Here is a 14,915-nt window from a genome sequence, read left to right as displayed (position 1 = left end):
CGTCTCAGGGACTCTGCTCCGAGCCTGGCTTTGCTCTCCAGAGAGCTCAGCCAGTGCTGCTGTGAACACCAGCAGAGCAAATCTCCTTCTGTCTGAATGTGCACAGGGAGAATTTCCCCACTCAGGTCCTGTGGGGATTGCCCAGGCCAATTCAGAGGATAAAAGCAGCCCTGAGAAATGACTATCAAATATGCATCAACTCCACGCCCACGACAATGCAAAACTCTGCCCTAACTTCAAGCTAAGACAGAGAAAAGGCCAAAATGTGGCCAATGCTTCCCAGGAAAACAGTGGCATGGGTAGGTCAGATCCATTTTCCAGCCCTCCCTCTCAGATTAGAACTTTCTGGTGATTGCTTTTGGGAAAAAAAAAAAATATTTTGAGCCCACTGTTGACATTATTGATTGATGGGAGCAACAGCATTCTCCTGGCCCATCCTGGGGAATATGCAAGGAGAGGAGAATTCATTTCCTTCCCAGAGATATCAATACCCATCTTGGCTTCTGAAGAAATCTCACACCAAGACTATTGATTTCCTGCACTTGGAATGAACTGCTTCAGTCAGCTCCAGAGCTGGGTGAAGAGATCGGGCTGGGGCTCAAACTCACTGGGAATGCACTGGGAATGCACTGGGAATGAACTGGGAATGAAATGGGAATGCACTGGGAATGAACTGGGAATGTACTAGGAATGCACTGGGAATTCACTGGGAATGCACTGGGAATTCACTGGGGATGCACTGGGGATGCACTGGGAATTCACTGGGGATGCACTGGGAATGCACTGGAGATGCACTGGGGATGCACTGGGGATGCACTGGGGATGCAGCAGGTCTGGGGCACCAAAACCTCCTCAGGGGACCCAGGGATGGGGTGAAACACGATGCATTCCACAGCTGCCTGTGCCACAGGGGCTCCAGCAGGGCAGGGCACTCCAGGCACCTCCTTCTGCACCTGAAAATGGCAATTTTCTTATCTGGGGGGCCACATTTCCTCGGACTTTGCAGCACTCCCAGCACCAGCCATGCCCTCAGATCAGCAGCCCTCGTTCTGTGCTCCCAGCTGATGAGTCAGTGGCTTCATTAAAACACAGCTCATTTGAAGGGACACTTCCTGACGGGCTCAAACCTCGTCTGTGTCCAGAGCCCGCATTTCCCAGGGCTTCATTTAACATCATGCAATTAACAGCCAGCCCCTGCCAGGCCCTGGGTGCTTCCTCTGGCAGCAGCAAGGAGCTGCCACACCCCAGCGCAGGGCACGGGCCGAGAATCATCCCACAGGGAGAATCATCCCCCAAAAACCAATTCTGACCAACGTTCCCTGAGCCTGTTCTGCTGAGCAAGGCAAAGGCTCCCTCCACGCTCCAAGTGTGCACAGGGGGCTGGGAGTGCTGCTTGTTTTGGCAGAAGAGATGAGAAAACTGCAGAGCATTTGAGTTCAGAAGGCTCATTATGACTAATCTGCCTTCCTGAGCTGCAGGTCTTTTATTCCAGAGGCAGATATAGGCCTGCCCTGGGAGGGAACATCTGCAAGGGATGCTAATGTAGATATTTGTGAGAAAGGTGGCACAAGCTGCAGCAAGATGAGTCTGCAGCAGTGCTGGGAGGGAGCACAGGGTGGGAGAGGAGCTCTGGCAGCTCCCAGCGGGGTCTGCATGAGCCCCCAGCCCCAGCCCTGCACCAGCCTGGCTCTGCTGCTGCTGGAGAGGCAGCCTGGGCTCTCACTGGGCAAGTGGGACTTGCATTTTCACCCCTGAGTGGGATTTAGCATTTCAGATGTTACACTTGGGCTGGGCTGTGGGTGCCATGGAGAAAGCTTGAGCAGCCTGGGCTGGCTGTGGCATTTTCCTCACTCTCCTCCTCGGCTGCACAGCGCTGAGCCCTGATTTTAGGAGCCTGAAGAACTGGTGCTTTGCAGCATCTCCCATGAGTTAACAGGCACCCTGCTCCTGCAGTGAAACAGGGAGAGTCCTGCACCCTTCTGGGCTCTTTTTTGTGGTTTTTTTTTCACTTTATATGATACCTGAGCAGCATTTAGGAGTGTGTGTGATGCACTTGGACCAGGTAATCAGTGTTAAAGGGCTTGGGTGGGTCTGGTTTCTACAGCAGGAGGGACTGAGTGCAAACTGAAGTGGTTTGCTCTGAAAATCTGCCTCATTTTTGTATTTATTGAATGTTGGTGCCAGAAAGAGACAGGCCTGACACAGAAGGTTGCGATAAACTTGCAGGGAGGTTCATTCTGCAGCTCAGGACTGGCCCTTAAAAACCTCTGCCTTATCCCAGAGGTGTCAGAAATGTTTCCTCTTTAGCATTTGTGGCCAACTTCTCCTCTCATTGGAGAAATCAAATCATCGCTCAAGACCTCAGTGCTCTCTTCAGAGCTTTCCACACCAGCAGCCTGTGAGAGGGCAGCAGAAGAATGAATTATCTCATTGTCAGGGGCTGATATCCCACTGGAATTTCCCTTTTTCCGTGGCATGGTGCAGTGCAGGAGGCACCTGGTCTCCTTCCATGCCCATGCTGCTCTGAGTCTTCTGTTACGGGAGCAGAAAAAGAACCCATGGCAGGGAAATACAGAACATTCAGGATATTTACCAATATTTGCCCCAGGAACAGCACTCCACAAACCAGAAAAGCCCTGAAAAGAAAAGATTTTGCTCCTTATGAGAAGGTTGCACTCGTGGGTTTGAAGTTTCATTTTGGTTTGGCTTTGGTTTGCTTTTATTTGTCAGTTTTTCTCGTTATTGAGCTTTATGTTCTCCCGTGATTCATCTGACTCTAGGGCATTTATTGAAATCCTTGATACAAAATGCAAGGGAAATGAATCTCACTTTAAACTTCCTAAGGACATCTCCATCACCTGATTAAAGTCTCCTGCAGTTTTTTCCAGCTCTTCCCATCCCAGACTCGGAGACAAGGTGCATTTCTGGCAAAGGCAGATGTGATTTGTAGCGCATCTCCCATCAGAGCAGCCATTATTTTAATCCATCGTTTTCTAGGGGAAAGAATAAATACTTCTTTTCTTTAGTGGGACTGAGAAAGCCCCACACAGAGATGAGTTTTACAAGCAGTTAAACGCTGTAAATCAACAGGCTGAGGCAGATGGCACAGAGTCAGTGAGACTCAGAGCTCGTCCATTAAACACCTCACCCAGTTCTCAGTTATTAAATTGCTCTTCTCCTGACTCAGATTGGAGCTGATTTCCTTATGGATGGCTGGATGGAAAATATTCTTCTGATCCAACTGGAAGTCCAAGGAGTCAAGGAGAGGACAGGCTCTTCTTGGCTTCAAAGAAAGCGTAAACATCTCAAAGAAGTCTGGTCCATCCATTAAATAAGTATCTTTATTTTGAAGCAAGCAAAGCATTTTGCTGTCCTGCTTTCAGAAGAAATAATTATTCTATGCTGAGCTCATTTGGCTCTCTTGGCATTGCAAAACTCACATAAATCGGATAAAAAGGAATTTATTGCAGTAACACTTGGAAAGTTCAGGAGTATTCAATCTGACTTTAGCACTGAAGATGACTCAGAAAGTCAAGAGTGTGCACACAGCAATTCAGGAATGCAACATCCCAGGAGATTTAGGGTTCCACCATCCAGAGAGGTTGAAAGCAGCATTTGAGATCCACTCGTTAGGATAAAAGCCCCTCAGAAACTGAATTTCTTTAAAGCCTCACCGCAGAGATGGGTTTCACTCTGTTCTCTCCTTGTCTATGGCTGTTTGGTAATACAAAAAATACATTCAGAAAAGGTTTTGAGCCATTACTGGAGAAATAAAGAGGAGCTTTCTTAGGAAGCACCCGTCAGATGAGGGACTGCTAATGCTCTGAAGTGAGCTGGAGTTAGGGATATTAAACTATAAGAAGATACGAAAATATTGCAACTGCAGCCACGCTTTCAGCAAATGGTTTCTCTTGGTATTTGAATTGCAAAGAGATCTCTCCAGCAGCACAGGGAGTGTTTGAACAAGGAGCACAGCTGAGAATTGCAGCCAGGGTTTTTAGCAGCTGCCCAGGACGTGCTGGGAACGGGGGCAGTAGCACCCCCAGCCCCTTCTCACACAGAAACCCCTCTCTCCGTGCTGGGGGGCACTGCGAGCTTCCCCTGCTGTGCCAACAGCTGGGCACACGGGGGGACGGCACTGAGCTTGGGACAGAGGGGCTGCCAGTGCTAAACTTGGGGCTCAGAGGGTGCCAGGCTGACCTTGGGGCTCAGAGGGTGCCAGGCTAACCTTGGGGCTCAGAGGGTGCCAGGCTGACCTTGGGGCTCAGAGGGTGCCAGTGTTGACCTTGGGGCTCAGAGGGTGCCAGGCTGACCTTGGGGCTCAGAGGGTGCCAGGCTAACCTTGGGGCTCAGAGGGTGCCAGGCTGACCTTGGGGCTCAGAGGGTGCCAGGCTGACCTTGGGGCTCAGAGGGTGCCAGGCTGACCTTGGGGCTCAGAGGGTGCCAGTGCTGACCCTGGGGCATCCCCGGCCGAACATCCCCAGCCGAGCATCCTTGAGTGAAAATCCCTGACTGAACATCTCTGACTGAACATTCCTGACTGAGTATCCTCAACGAGTATCCCTGGTAAAGCATCCCTGACCAAACACCCCTGGCAGAACATTCCTGACCGAGTATCCCTGACAGAGCATCCCTGACCTGAACATTCCTGACCGAGTATCCCTGACAGAGCATCCCTGACCTGAACATTCCTGATAGAGCATCTTCAGCCGAGTATCCCTGACCGAACATCCCTGACCGAGCATCCCTGACTGAGCATCCCTGAGCGAACATCCCTGACCTGAACATTCCTGATAGAGCATCTTCAGCCGAGTATCCCTGACCGAGCATCCCTGACCGAGCATCCCTGACCGAACATCCCCGGCGCTCACCCGGGAGCGTCTGCGCGGGGCAGGGCAGCCCGCAGGGAAGGGCTGCTCCCCCCCGAGCGGTTCTTGGGGGTGGGAACCCATCTCGCCCCTCTCTCCGGGGCTGCGCTGGGGGCGGCTGAGCCCCGCCAGCCCCCCGGGCTCCGGCCCCGCGCTCCGCCCGGCGCTGTCCCGGTGCTGCCCCGCATCCCCGGGGCTGGAGCCGCCCATCCCCGCCGGGGTGAGTCCGTGGGATTCGGGGGAGGAAACTTCGCCCCCTCCCCTCCCCTTCCCTCCCCTCCCCTCCCCGCAGCAGCGGCAGCGGCGGGAGAGCGGAGCGGGGAGCGCTGCGGGAATCCGCGGCCGGAGCAGGGAGCTGGAGCGGGAACAGGTTGTTGGGATCTGTCGGCGGGAGGAAGGCGCGGCTCTGCCCAGCCGCCAGCCGAGCCTGGGCTCTGGAAATGGAGACGGAGCTGCCGCCTCGCCGGCCGGCCGTGTGCTGAAGGGGATGGACAGCGAATTGCTGCCGGGGAGCCTGGCCCCGGCTCGCCGCTTCCCGGGCAGCTGAGCCGCTTGCCCAGCTCCCGAAGTTCCAGCGCTGCCCGAACCGCGGCGAGCTCCACCTGCACCTCCCAGCCGGCCGGGGCCAGGCGGGTGATTGCCTCGCTTTTTGCTCCTCTGCTTGTGCGTGAATGCTGAGCACCAAGAGGTCTGCCTGAGAGCGCTTGGGAAAAGCCACGGTGGAGAGTTGTGGCGTTTTTGGATTTATTTGGCACGAAGCACTCGCACCTCTGCTCGAGGGATTCATATGGCTTGAAGGTAAGAGATTCGTGTTGTGCTTTCCTTCCAGAAATAGAAGTGTTGTGAATATCCCGGTGGGGGAACACAGACAGCAGTGGCTGCTGATATCACACTGCCTAGAGATGTAAATAAAGACAGGAGAAAAAGGAAAATATTTGTCATTACACCAAAAGGATCCATTAAGCTGTTCCCTTCCGCAAGAGAAGAAGTGAGAGCGGGTTTTCAAACTGAAATTCAGGCTGCCTCATTTCTCCATCTAAACTGCTCACTGCAAAACAACAAACAATTGTTATTGTGTGCTAAAGAGGCATTTGGAGTTGCTAAGAAGCTCGGCTCCTTTTTGGAAGTTTAATGTTTTACGTTGCTCTCACATAGACACAATGGAGAGAGAGTGACAGGGAGAAGTGGAGGAGGAGGATGTGTGGAGAGGATATAATGTGGGTACATTCCAGTTCCCCAAGGAGCAAAATTGTTCAATCAAATTATTTGAGGGAAAACACTCTTTTTTCCTCTTACCACTCTCATTTTTTTACATCTGGTAAGGCAAATCTGGCATCCTTTCAGAGTTACTGCTCAGCACCGGTCCTGATGTAGAACAATCTTCCCCAGTGGAGAACAGGGGATCTGTCACCCTTTCCTGAAAAACCCCTGGAAGGAAACCTCTCAGAAATTCCTCTCTGGATGCTGCAAGCAGATTTTGGGTGAGGTTGACAGTCACCTTTGTCTCGACTTTATTTCTTTTTTTCCATCCCCCCCAGTTCTAAGTTCTATCCAGCTCTTTGAAGCCGGTGTAAAGTGTGGCTTTAGGGGGGAAACCAAACACCAGGATGGTGCTGGGTCCTGCCCAGCCCTGGAATATTTTTGGTCCAAGCTGTTGTCTGGAGGTTGTTTCTACACCAGATCACACATCCCCACTCGGTAATTCTCAAGTCTCTCTCCCATCCCGACTTTCCCACATGCCAGGCGTGGAACTGCAGAGTTCCCAGCATGTGTGTGGAGCATGAATCACTGCTTCTCGAGTGGAGCTCCAAGGCGAAAAGAAAAACAGCCTGGGTTGTTTTATAAATAACCAGGGTTATAACAGAGCTGGTCAGACAGGTTACACATGCAAAACTGCGTGGGCTGGCTTTCCTACGTGTTCAGGGTTTCATGGGATTATTGTTCTTTACACCATGGTATTAAAAACTCAAACCCCTGGTTTTTATCTCTTTTGAAGTAATTGCTTGTAGTTATCTAGAAAAAACTCTTGGCAATATTTCTGACTCCATCAAATAAAGGCTGCTGTAGTTTTTGCTATCCCCCCTGCCTTAACTTCTTTTCCATGCTGCGGAAATTCTGTTACGTTCAAGCCTTCTTTCCTTACTTCTGAACAGAGTTTTGTAAAAGAGTTTTCTACTGATTTATGAACCCCTGTGTAAAATCTGCCATGCTTTCCACATTTCCACCTAACTTCCATGGGCACACACGCACTCTGCGTGGAAAAGAGCTTCACTGTCACACTGGAAAAGAGAATGTGCACGCTTCAGGCTTCAGAGAGAAGCTTGTGACCCTGCAAAAGCAGGGGAGCAGTCAGTGTGGGAATATTGAACAGCTGGGACATTCTGCTCCCGTGTCACTGTCACCCTGCAGGAAAGGCTTGGCCAGGGTTTGGATGGGATCAGTGTCCCCTGTGCCCATCCTGATGCTGCTCCCGTACCCCAAATCCCCCTGAGCTGAGGGGGATCCCCCCTGAGCCTGCCTGGCCATGGGGATGGACTGCTTTGTCCCCACAGAGGTGTCAGCAGAGGCACAGCGTGACCCCTGTGTGCCCCCGTGCCAGGAGCAGGACACGGAGTGCCCAGAGTGTGCTCATCCCTGCCCGAGAGCCACACACCTGCCTGGCAGGGCACGCAGCTCTGCCTTCATGGCACGGCATGGAATTGTCCCCTCTGCCTCTGGAACTGTCCCCTCTGCCTCTGGAATTGTCCCCTTGGCTGCTCCGGGCTGCAGCAGGGGCTGCAGGGCTCCCAGCAGGGACAAACCTGCTGGGAAATGCAGCTGGAGCAGCAGGAAAACCTCACTGTGCAGCTCAGGGAGCAGGAAAACCTCATTCTGCAGCTCAGGGAGCAGGAAAACCTCATTCTGCAGCTTGAAGCAGCAGGAAAACCTCTCTCTGCAGCTTGGAGCAGCTCAGGGCAGGCAGGACCCGTGGCAGAGCTGTTCCCCCTCTGTGGCACGGGCCTGGCACAAAAAGGGCCGTGCCCTGGGTGTTCTGCTCCTCAAACCCATCCCTTGCTGTAAAACAGCAAATCTCCACCCTCCCACCCCCTGGGTGCTTCAGCTTTGGAGCTGCAAGGCAAGCTGGTGTGGAACACGGAATATCCTGAGCTGGGAGCGACCCATGGGGATCATTCTGTAACAACCACCAGCCACCAATTCTCTAAAACAGCAGCCAAAAAACACCCTTTGAAAAGCATTTCTCTTCAAGGTTCTGTAGCTCTCCAGTTATCAACAGGCTGGATTTGGCTCACGTTCCTCGCAATCCTTTCAGGATAACTCGTTTTCAATTTCACCCTCTGTGCACAAATTCCTTGTGAACACGGAGGAAATCTGGACTCAGTTTTGGATTTCCCACATGCCCAGAGCTGAAATTCCAGTGCCAGGAGGTGCAGGACAGTGAACACGTCCACACTGAGCTGGAAAGGTTCCTGGCACAGGATGTCTGGGTGCAGAACGTTCCCAAATGCTGTGGGCACTGGGGAATTGCAATTCCATGGGAAAGGAGTCCACAGATTGTTAATAAATGCACAGAATCCAGGCTGGCACAGCAAACAGTTGGGTGATGGGGGAGTGTTTGCAGAAACATCACAAACATTTCTCCATTCTCACATCCTGCCCAGGCAAAGGCAGAATTGGATAAGAAGATCCCAGACTGGTGGAGCTTCGGCCTTCCAGGGTTAATTTTTATAAGCTACAAGAGAAAATACAGCGGGCTGAAGGTTAAAATGGACTAAGGCTCAGAATATAGGTTTGGAAAGCTTTGTCTGGATCAAACTTTGCTGTCTTTTACAAATAAAAACTTTCAGCAGCTCCTGAGGAGCAGGGACACTGAGCAGTGAGTGCCAGGGTGCTGCCAGCGAGATCCTTTGGGGAAGGGGGAGGCAATTGTTTAAGTCCTGTCAGATGCATCATCCCCTGTGCTGTTACAAAACCAACCTAAATTCAATCTGAAGTGATTGCTAATAACTATTAACTCCTCTCCCAATTGTTCCACTTCAATCATGTTTTCTCTCGCTGTCCTTCACCTGGGTATTTTTAGCATTGTAATTTTTTTCTTTTTTCTTTTTTTTTCTTTTTTTTTTTGGAGATGTGACTATGTGTTCAGTTGCTGCTTCTCTGTACATCCCTCCCAATTATCCTGGTGGGTATTTTTCTCTCAACCCCCCAGAATGGGTTTATTTCTGGTTTACTCTTCCCTGTTGGTTTCCATGTGGTTATGTGGGAGGCTGCACTTTCTTTATCAAAGCAGAGAGCCATGATTAGTCCATTCAGAAAATGTAAATGCAGCTTTATGTGTTCTGGAGCGCTGGCGAGAGGGAGAGACTGCAAGGAGCAATAAAAGCTGAGAAAACCGAGCACAGCCCCAAGCCCTGCAGGGCCGAGCCCAGGGATGGGCACACTTCACATTTCAGAGGGGGATAAATAAAAAACCCACCGAACTGCTGGGGAAAGGTAATCACGGAGTAACCTGAACGGGAGGAACCCTCTGCAGCCTCTGCCGGGCATTTGTAGCTCCTTTCATTTATCCCAAATTGCGGTTTCAGCCTCGAGGTGTGCCAGGGTCTGCCAGCCCTCTCCGGCTGACAAATCCACACGCAAACACAAATATTGCATCCTGCTCCCTGCCCCGGTTACAGCCTGCCAGCGCTGGGATGGATCAGCAAAATCAACACCACTGAGCTTCAGGAGAGAAGTGAACCCTTCCCCAGCAGCTCAGGTTCCTCAATCAGCTCCCCTGAACGCTGCAGCTGACACACTCCAGCAGAGAACTTCCAGCTATTACCTAAAATAAGGCACTTTGCAAATTACTTCTCGAAACTCCCTCCTATTTTTGATGTCTCAGGCAATCTGGAGCTTCAGCAAATTAAGATTCTCTGCAACAAGCACTCTCTGACCCCCAGCCCCTTTGTATCTGCTTATTTCAAGCTTTTGCAGATTTGTATGACAGCTGAGAAAAATGTGATTATCTCTGGGATTACTGGAGTCTGGAATTAGATGTCCAACATTTGATCTGTTTCCTCTGAACACTTTTTAATTCCAACCTGGTCTCCATCCTTGGAACCCACCTCAGAGAGGGGCCAGGGCACCTCCGGCCTCCTGCTCTCCTTGAGACGTCCCCACACAGATCTGGGAGGTGAATTTTAGTCACCCGGGTTTGAAAAGCCACAATTATAAAGAACTTGCTAATTTAAAAACCCTTAAAAATAGAAACACCCCCCCACATCCACATACATATTGTTGAACAGGAAGAATCACTCATGTCCCAGCACATGAATCATTCATCATCCCCATGAGGTTATGGATGCTCTAAAAATGTGTTTGTGAGTACTAAAATGGTGATTATAATAAATATTACAGGAATACTTCAGCCCACCATGTCCAGGCATGTGTAAAGCTCCTTATTTGCACTTTGGTGGCAAAACTGTAACAATTAGAGGGTTTTCTTTATTTCACTAACAAGGGAATCAAAAAGTCACCATCAGAATTTCCATGTGAGTGGAGTCCCACACGTTGGTTCAGTTTTATTTGAAAAGCAGGTTGTGATCCATGCCTGGGGCCTGTGCTGTGAACCAGGAGGTTATTAAAGGCTGACAGTTATTTTTATAAAGCATTACCATTATTATTGTTGTTGTTATTATTATTTGGAAACGGCACAGAAGGTACCAGTGAGATTCAGGCTGCTGCTTATCTCTCCTCTCTAGAAAACCGGGCTGAAAGAGGAGCCTTTTCCTCAAATTGAGCAATTGGATGTAAAGCAGGATTAAGGATTTAGGGTAGCACCGAGGGAACAGGGCAGGGGGATCCCTGGATTTATTTCCACACTGAAGACAAGGACTGAGAGTGAATCCCAGCCCATTTGGTCACATGCAGCTCCCACCCAGATGGATTTCCATCCCTGAATAACTCCAGGGCTCCCTCCCTGCCTGCTGCCATGCCAGCCTGGATCATTGGGAGTGGGTCAATTGTTCCAACTGCTGGGCAGGGACAGAGCCAGGGCCCTGGAGCTGGGCAGAACCACAGCAGGGACGGGCTCAGGGCTGTGCTCCAGGCACACAAAACCTTGCCCAGGCCTGAGGTTTTACAGCAGGACCCTATTGTAAATGCAGGAGAGCCCAACGGGAAGAAATGCTGATGTCTGACTCAATTCAGAAGGCTGAATGATTTCTTTATTATAACTATGCTAAAATACATTAATATACTATATAAAAGGAGAATATTAAAACTAAATACTACTTTCTCTGACTCTAACTCTCCCATAATTTGTGACCCTCTCTGAGAGCCCAGCCCCAGGCAGGTTGGGTTGGCCACCAGGCTCAAACAATCCTCACCAGAATCCAACCAAGCATCACCCCAGGTAAACAATTCTCCACACACATTCCACATGGAAAAAACAAGGAGCAGAAATAGGAATTGTTTTCTCTTCCATTTCTCTCTGTGCACCTCTATGAAAAATCCTGAGAGGGAGAGAAATGTGCTTGCCACACCCCTGCTCTGCTCAGGGCTCTCCCCCAGCACAGGTTTGGTGATTTCCCTGTTCAGGACCTCAGGGTGCTGGCAGGGTCAATGTCCCAGCCAAGGGACATCCTGGCACTGCCACTTCACCACGCCCTGGTCCCCAGCCATCCTCTCTGCAGCCCAAGCTGCATTTCCTGCGAGATGCTTCACCAATGAAAGGAGAAATCCACGTGCAGGAGCCCATTCTGTGGGGGGATGTTTGTCTACATGCGATGTCTGGTGCTCTGCACTTGCCTTTGTCATCCTTTCCAAGGGTTATTTTTATTTATCTCAAGATTTATTATTTTTTTCTCTCTCTCAGCGTGAAGGAAGAATCAATTAGGAAATCACAACCCTAACAGAAAATGACAAGGAGGGATAATAATAATAATAATAATAATAATAATAATAATGATTATGATGATGATGATGTCAAGTTTCTTTGGGTCTACACTTTGCAATTTAATTTTTACCATTGAATTTCTGATGCAGGCGGCCTCAGAATTACAACCACCAAAATTCAGCTTAAGAGGTATTGTTTGTAGAGAGAATAAACACGTTAGAAAAAAAATAATGAAAAAGAAAACAACAGGCAGAGCAATTACTAAAGAGGGAGTTCAATAACTTGCACATGTCCATCAGCTTTCAGCGTTCCCATGAAAATATTCTATTTAATGTGTTAGGTGGGACAACACAGTGACCACCAAGAGTGGGGCTGGTTCCTGGCACCACAGAAAAAATAAAGTCACAGAGCAGCAAGCCCTGATGACAGAACAAATCACATCAGGGATTTCTTGTGGATTTTTCCCTGGAGAGAGCCACAGGCTCAAGCAGTGGTGCCTGAGCACGTAAAACAGAATATTTCTTGTGGGATGAGCAAGCCCAGTGCCTGCAGGAGCTTTTCTTGGGCTGCTGTGCCTGTTCCACCGTCAGCAAGTTGGGCACTTGTGTTCAGATATGATTTTAGTCTCTGCACCCTGCGATTTTTATTGCTGATGAATTAAACAGTCCCGGATTTAGTCCTGCCCGAACTTCCACAATAACCCAGCACTTTAATTAAAAACATTACAGCTCCTTGTAATGCTTCATCTGAAAGAAAATCTGCTCCCTGCCAAGCAGGGGGAAAATATTCATGATTTTCTGGAGCCCTGCTAATGACTTTGTGGATGAAAGGGAAATGGAAATCATGTGGAATTCGCTGTCCCGGTCACTGGATTTAGGAATTGGGCTCATAATGGATGGAGTGTGCATTTCCCAGCAAGCTGGAAATTTTGCTGACCGTGTAAAAGTCAAATGAAATTTAGGAGAGCAGCAGCTGAGCATGTGCAGTGATCCCAGGGCTGGGGCAGAGCGACAGAAATTCCTCAAATCAGCCAAATAAAAAATGCAGCACTGAAGGTTCACATTTTTTTCCCTGGCTGGGGATTTGTCAGTGATGCTACCAACAAGTTTTGTGGAATATGGGAAGAAAATATTTGTCTTTCCAAGGTGTTTTTTTGGGCAGGATCAGCCCAAAACCATGAAGTGAGCAAGTTCCAGAGGTTGGAGACACCTGGAAAGTTCAACCTGCTCTTGGGCTCTGCTCCCACCTGAAGGAGCTCACCTGAATTTCAGTGAGGCCTCAATGGGAGTTCCGTTTGGTGGCTTCTGCTGGTGAAAACAAGAGAAAACCTTAAAACACTTTTGTGACGGGCAAAAGGCAAAATACCCACAATTTCACCTGGAAATAGCCACAAAAAATAGCCATGATTTCACCTTGAAAGTAGCCATGATTTCACCGGAAAATAGCCATGATTTCACCTTGAAATAACCACATTTTCACCTGGGAACAGCCACATTTTCACCTGGAAATAGCCACGATTTCACATGGAAAACAGGTGGTACAACACCTGATGGAAGCAAAATCCTTCCACTACCAGAATTCACTAAAGATGAGAGAATTTAAAATGTTGTGTGGGACCCCTCTGCTCTTGACAAACAAGGGAAAAATATTCCCCCAAAACACAGAAACACCCACGGGGTGAGCAGCTGAGCATCTTTCTTCAGGAAACTCAACACCGTGCCTGGGAGCAAAGATTTCCCCAGGGATGTGAGCTTTGGTGGCAAAACAAGGAACAAAAAATAAGAGAATTTGTGGCTCAGTGGATGGGGCAAGCTGAGCAGAGAGGGGACACGATGGTAAATCCCGGGGAGGAATGAAATATTGCAGAGGAATGAAATATTGCTTGGAATGAAATATTGCAGATATCCAAGGTGCTATAAATGAGAATTTATTCAGCCAGATTAAAAATAATGAAAAAAATAATTTTATTAGCGGTCAAATTCTATCTAGGCAGCCACGGAAAAAGGACAGTGCCAAGCCCGGGAATCGACCTTGGGTGTGCAACAAGGAGTCAGCCTCAGGAGAGGTTTCCCAATGCCCACACACCTCCATCCTGGCACAAGTGGATTTTTATAGGGAAAATTCCACCTGAGGCCAAGATTTCAGCAATCAGTCTTTTCTTCTATTCAGAGTCCATAGGTTAATAAGATTTTCTTTTTTGGTGATGAGGAGGAATAATTCAGTGTCCGGAGTAGGTGAATCCCTGATGAGATTTACGGGAAGGTTGGATTCACATGGATCTGTCTGAGGATTTCCATGAGATCCATCTTGGGACGTTTATGGGATGATCAGCACCCGATGATCAACACCTGGAGTCCCAATGGTCAACACCTGGAGTCCCAATGATCAACACCTGGATTTCCGATGGTCAACATCTGGAGTCTCCATGGTCAACACCTGGAGTCCAGCCATGGCCCATCCCCATCTCCTGGCCAAGTCACATCCTTTTACTTGTGACTCAGTTTCCAATACACACCCAGTCTCGTCTGCAAAGGGGGGAGGAACTAATACAAATGGGTATAATCTAACGAGTATCCAATATTACATATTTCATACAAGGACTGGCAAGAATTATATTTACTACACATAACACAAGGCAATGAGGCGTTCTGTGCTCTGCAAACCTCCGAGGAAGGTCAGGGCAGGGAGGTCAGGCCAACACTTGTCCTGGAGAGCCCCAGGGCAGAGCAGGAGCTGCAGGACTCCCCAGGAGAGCAGATGCTGACTGCCAGAGCTGCTGGTCCAGCGCAATTCCTGCATGGCTCAGTGCCCAGGCAGGGCAGCAGCTGGGGAAGGACGGATCCAGAAGGAGAGGTGGCTTCTCCTCCTCTCCTTCTGCCTGTAAAAATGACAGAGGTGGGTGCTGGAAGTCAGGGTTTGAGTAGCCAAGCTGCTTTAGCAGGGATTAAATGATTTGGGATCATTAGGATTTGACATTTGAGCAGAACTGGATGGAGGAACACTCAGAATTGTCGCCTTCCCTCTGAGGTGGGAGCTGGCCCTGTTCCTTGGCCACCAGGGACAGGACAAGGGTTCATTGTGGGTTTTGGGGGTTTTAAATGCAGGGAAGTGGCACTTGGGGCAAGGGGGAGTCATGGGGAAGCTGTGCTGATTGACACATCCTCATCAAA

At 49.5% G+C, this 14,915-nt stretch overlaps 2 protein-coding genes across 5 annotated transcripts in view; one reads left to right on the top strand and one right to left on the bottom strand.

The window, feature by feature from the left end:
• Positions 1-14,915, bottom strand: part of HSPB2 (heat shock protein family B (small) member 2) — a 486,398-nt gene that overhangs the window by 15,975 nt on the left and 455,508 nt on the right. The gene's annotated exons all lie outside the window — the stretch shown is intronic.
• The window catches only part of DRD2 (dopamine receptor D2), a 30,499-nt gene continuing 20,509 nt past the window's right edge, over positions 4,926-14,915 (top strand). Inside the window, exon 1 of one of the 4 annotated variants that reach the window (XM_021530003.4) lies at positions 4,926-5,666. The gene's annotated coding sequence lies outside the window, so the exon portion shown is untranslated. The remainder of the gene's footprint in view (positions 5,667-14,915) is intronic. The other 3 variants (XM_077788034.2, XM_031506827.3, XM_031506828.3) reach the window with 3 other exon arrangements.

The sequence above is a fragment of the Lonchura striata genome, chromosome 24 (genome assembly GCF_050655825.1).
Source record: "Lonchura striata isolate lonStrDom1 chromosome 24, ASM5065582v1, whole genome shotgun sequence".
Taxonomy (NCBI): Eukaryota; Metazoa; Chordata; class Aves; order Passeriformes; family Estrildidae; genus Lonchura; species Lonchura striata.
This window is presented reverse-complemented; position numbering and strand designations above follow the sequence as displayed.